We start from the raw sequence: 5,669 nt of genomic DNA on the forward strand, positions 1-5,669 counted from the left end.
AGAGTCTCTTGTCTCTCTCCCTCTGCCCCTCTCCCTGCTTGCACGCTCGCTCTCTCTCTCTTTCAAATAAACAGATAAAATCTTCTTTAAATTAATTAATTAATTAATTAAAAATGTGTTAAAGTTCTTGAAATTTTTCTGATGTTTTATTTTCCTCAGATAGAGTTCGACCAATTACATTAGATGTTATTACTGTAAAACAGGTAGACATGATAACTTAGTACAAAAAGTATAGAAAATTTTTCACAAGTTAAAACATTGGAAAACACACTAGTTTACTTCCCTAATTTTATGACATTTCCTAACAAAAAAAGATGGCTCAGACTCAATTAATTTTATGCTGTCAGTACTCAGAAGACATCTGTGGTTTTCATCGTTATCCATTAATATTAGTGGTTGATAAGCATCATTAAGTGATGTTAAGTTTTTATCAAGTAGTTGGAGCCTTGGGAGTTGTCCACAATGATTTGCCTATACTAAGAATTGGCAACAGTTCACTAATGAGAGGGACTGGTGCCTTTTGCAAGACTGAAATCATGGCAGTTCCAGAAGCTGATGCCCAATTCCATTTCACCACTATCAAAAAATATTTCTACTCTTATACTCTCACAAGTAGAATGAATTGTGTACTGGCCACATAAGGAGGCATTGCTTTGATAGTCTTATACTTCAAGTTAGGTCTAAAAAAACACCACTTGTGAGAACAACATAAACAGATTTTAACCTGTACCTCATCTGTTAAGTTCCCATGCCTGGAGAAGCTAATGTCAACCCATCAGGTGATCTCAATTTGTATAATAAATTATGAACGTGGAACCAAAAAAAAAAAAAAAAAAGAGTTGGCAACAGTTCAACAATGGGGTACCAAATCACTGACTTCTTTTTTTTAAGCAGAGGTATAACAGAGAGTGGCAATAAGGGGAAAAGGCAGAAGCCAAGAATCTTTTTTTCCTATAGATGAGATCAGGTTCACTTAGGGAATCAATACTTACATTATGATACAGGGCTGGAAAATAACAACTTCAAAACAAAGGACATGTCCAGGTGGGCAACTATAGCTGATTCTCACAATAGACTTACCAGTTTTGTATTTTCACTGCCACCTGAGGCCCAGAGAGCCTAGGAGCCCAGACTCTTGGTGACTGCCTTGAGAACCCTATTTCCTCACCCTCAGCAGCCCATGTCGCTGAGACGCAGCTGAGGCTTGCTTCTCTCTGAGCAGTCACATACAAACAGCCTCTCTGAACCCTGCCTCCTTCTCCTGTCTCTCCGTGAAGGATTCCATTTCTCTAGCAACTCACCAGGTAAAGGCTACTCATTGTTCCACATCCCTCAGAGGTGAAAATGGTATAGGAGACTCCCCACTCATAACAGCTCTTCTAGACCATGACTCCTCCACCCTCACAGAAAAGTACACACCACCTAGTACACTACCCTCGGCTTTCCAAGACCCTGTCATCTACCTACCTCCAAGCCAGACCCATCAGAGAAGACTTTAGTGAGGATCACCATATTCCACACTAACTGCTGAAGAATGATGCCAAAGAGAAAGTGGGTGTCACCTTGGGTACACTGGGAACCACCTGCGTCTTGGAGTGCAATCAGCTTTGGCACATGTGCCCATTTCCTAATGACTGAGCTAGACAATATAGTCAACTATCTGGAATGAATTATATTTCACTAATATAAATTATAGCAATTCAAGTTTCTAATAGCCAGCAATATTTGGAAAAGTTAGATGGACTTTTTTCAATAGTATCAGTAACCTTGCTGTCATAAAGATATTCACCATGGAATATCACCCAGCCATCAGAAAGGATGAATACCCAACTTTTTTATCAACATGAATGGGAGTGGAGGAGATTATGCTGAGTGAAATAAGTCAAGCAGAGAGAGTCAATTATGATATGGTTTCACTTACTTGGGGAACATAAGGAATGATACGGATGACATTAGGAGAAGAAAGGAAAAGTGAAACGGTACAGTATATCAGAGGGGGAGATAAAGCATGAGACACTGGGGATTCTGAGAAACAAACTGAGGGTTTGGGGAGGGGAAGAGGGGGAGAAAGAGTGAGCCTGGTGGTGGGTATTAAGGAGGGCGCGAATTGCATGGAGCACTGGGTGTGGTGCATAAACAATGAATCTTGGAACACTGAAAAAAATAAAATTTAATTAAGATGTTTAAAAAAAAAGATATGCCTAAAATCAAACTATCATCTGCCATCTGATATATTGCCATTTTAGGACCCAGGGAGGTGGATGAGCAGGGATGATAAGAGAATGACTAGTTGAAAGCAGCCAGGCAGCAGCAAGAGACAATGAGGAAACATCAAAGACACACCCACAACAGCAGAAATTCCTCCTTCCCCTCATTGTCTGTGTGGCCCTCACCACCCGGAGGTAGTATCGGTTACTAATACCCTAAAATATCATCCTTTCCTGGCCATTCTTTCTAGTCAGGTTCTATGAAAATATCTATTTCTGCTTTTCATAAACATCCTAATGATCCTATTCCTTATAAATCTGCAAGTTCTAATCTTCAGTTCTTAGCTCAAAAATGTCAAAATAATTCCCTACTTGAAAAAGTCAAATCAAATGCATAGTATGGTCTTCCGGTGGGGGAAAGAATAACATACATGTTATATGCTCACAGACAAGCATTTAAGTGGCATTGTTGGTTACCTACACCACAGCAATCCTCTCTGGCCTCCATCTCAACATACATTCATCTTTTCCCCAGAAAGAGCATGTGACTCAGCAAAAATTGTATTCCATCTCTAGGGGTGGATTCTGATTGGTCTAATCTGATTATGGTAACCCAATCGCCCTCATCACTGATTGGTCCGGAATCCAGTCTCAAACCAATCAGTGTGTGGCAGTGCTCCACAATTGCTGTTGACCCAGAGATGAGCACAGGATTTAAATTGATCCAAGCGATTCCAAGACTGAAATAAGTTTTCTCCCTCTCTGACCTGCTATGTACAAGGAGGCATGTGACCCAGATGCTTTGAGATCCCTTCAGTCACCATGAGGAAAGCTGTCTGTGAAGACCTGCCAACACATGTAAGAGGCAGAACTAAAAAAAAAATTTTAAATTAAAAAAAAAAAATCACACAAATATGACCCAGAGCCCTGATCATATTGTGCCTGGAGACACCCTACCCCCAAACTTCTTGCTATTAAGGTAATAAATATCCTCATACATTTAGCTAGCTTGAATTAAGTTTTCCCTCACTTGCAACTAAAAAGATCCTGATTGGTACTGTGTATATGCTGTAGATGTTTTACAAATAAAGATAGTTACACATTTTAAGGAAATATCTGAAGGTTACCTACCAAATAGAGCAACAGTTAACTTCTAGTGAATGGCACTGGGGTGAAGGTACTGGGGCTGATATTGGCAATGGGGGAGTTTTGTTTTACATTATATATTGCTGCTCTTTATTCTCATAGTCGGTATAGTATGTAACAAAAACATTTCTTAGGAAAGTAGGGTGAGGAGATTGATTAGTAAACCTTTCAAGAACACGTCCACACTCTAATATTAGGACTTTCTTCTTTATTATTATTCTAAGTGGTTTAAAACTACCAATTATGAAAGAAAAAGCTATCATAGACGTTTATTGTGCCTGCCCAGTCCAAGCATCTGTTCACTGAGAAATATCCCACCTAAATGTCTCTTTGTCCCTTCCCTTCTCCTCTACCTTCTTCTCACCCACTCTTACACACCTATACACACATACACACATACACGCATGGCCCCCAAAAGTTGTACTTTTACTATAGATCCTGCTCTCCTGGCCACAGCCTCTTAGCCTGGTGATTAATACATGACCCAGAGATGCTTCCTGTCCTCAGATGAAAAGTTTCTCTTGTACCATTAGTCAGAAAAAGAACTACTTAAATTTCAGCAGCAAGAATTTAGATTAGACATAAAGCAGAACTTCCTGGTCTAGTTGCTGTGAGATCCTAAGAACCTTTATAATCACAATATGCAGCTTCCAGGCTTTTTACTTATTATTTATTTCTCTTTAGTTTTGAATAACACAAGCCACCCTAATTTTGCTTGAATCCTTCTTATAAACTTTTTTCTTGCTTAAAGAATTAGAAATATGTTCCTGATAATAGCAACTAAGAGTCTTAAGTAAGACAACTAGAAAACTGAAGTTTAAGTGTTTACTTAATACCTATATAACTGATACTCAGGTTTTCTAAATCTCCAGAGAGAGGCATAGCCAGCGGAATGCATGCATAGAAAGCATCTGTTTGCCATGGTCGGGATGGATGGCTTACAGCTTCTGCCTACACAGAGCTAGCTCTTCAATACCAGGGTGATGAAATAATAGCCATCCCAAAGAAGACAGGGTGAGGCTTACTGAAACTAAAGGTTGTGACAGGTAAGGCTTTTAGAAATAACTAAAAAGAAGAAGCATGCTTAACTTTAGGTACATTTTATGCCCTACCTCATTTCAACAAGGACTTGAACGAAGGCTACAAAAATACATCGCATATCATGATGGTTAATTTTATGTGTCAACTTGGCTGGGGCATAGTGCACAGCTATTTCATCAAACGTTATTCTAGGTGATTCTGTGAAGGTGTTTTTAATGAGATTAATATTTAAATCAGCAGACTAAAAGTAAAGTACATTACCCTCCAAATGTGGATGGGCCTCATCCAATCAGTTGAAGGCCTTTTTAAAAAAAAAGAAGGAAAGAAAGAAAAAGACTGACCTGGATGGACCTAAAGGGTATTAAGAAATACGTGAAATAATTCAGACAGAGAAGGACAAATGCCATATGATTTCACTTATTGGTAGAATCTAAAAAACAAAACGAATGAATAAGCACAAAAAGCAGCATCTCATGAATACAGAGAACAAACTGGCAGTTGCCAGAGTGGTGGGAGAATGTGTGAAGGGGAGTAGAAGATATAGGCCTCCAGTTACGGAATGAGTAAGTCATGAGAATAATAGGTACAGCATAAAGAATATAGTCAATGATAGTATAATACCTTTGTATGGTGACAGATGGTCGCCTCACTGGGGTGAGCCTAGCATAGCATACAGAATTACTGAATGACAATATTGTACACCTGAAGTTAATGTAACACTGTGTGTCAACTACACTCAAATTTAAAAAATTAATAATAAAGTTAAATTAAAAAGACTGACCTCCCCAAAGAAGAGGGAATTCTGCCAAAAGATAGCCTTCAGATTTAAACTGTGGCATCATTTCCTCCCTCTGGTCTCCAGCCTGCGAGCTCACCCTGAAGATTTTGGACCTGTCAGCCTCCACAATTACCTGAGCCAATTCCAAGAAGGAGACAGAGACAGAGGCAGGGAGAGAAGAAAAGAATGGATGTTTGAATTACTTACCTATCACATGAATGCTTTCTTCGATGGTTTTTCATACACACAGTTGTTTAATGTGGTATAAATACAGTCCAAACTTTTATACTTGCTCTAGGCCTGGCCACAAGGCAGGGACAATCTTTTACATTAGTACTAAATACAGCACTATGAACTTTATTAAACCTGTTTTAGGATTATAGAATGGTTACAAACATAAAGGACTTCTTTGTTGGGGAATTTATTTCCAATATAAACTTTTCCATTCCAACAAGCTATTATTTTTTCAATCCTGAAGTTGTATTTAAAATATATAT

General features: G+C 38.7%; 1 pseudogene; it reads left to right on the forward strand.

Moving 5' to 3' along the window:
• The first annotated feature begins 536 nt into the window (after window positions 1-536).
• On the forward strand, window positions 537-712 carry LOC123943177 (annotated as a pseudogene).
• The last annotated feature ends 4,957 nt before the right edge of the window (window positions 713-5,669 follow it).

The sequence above is a fragment of the Meles meles genome, chromosome 6 (genome assembly GCF_922984935.1).
Source record: "Meles meles chromosome 6, mMelMel3.1 paternal haplotype, whole genome shotgun sequence".
NCBI classification, from domain to species: Eukaryota; Metazoa; Chordata; class Mammalia; order Carnivora; family Mustelidae; genus Meles; species Meles meles.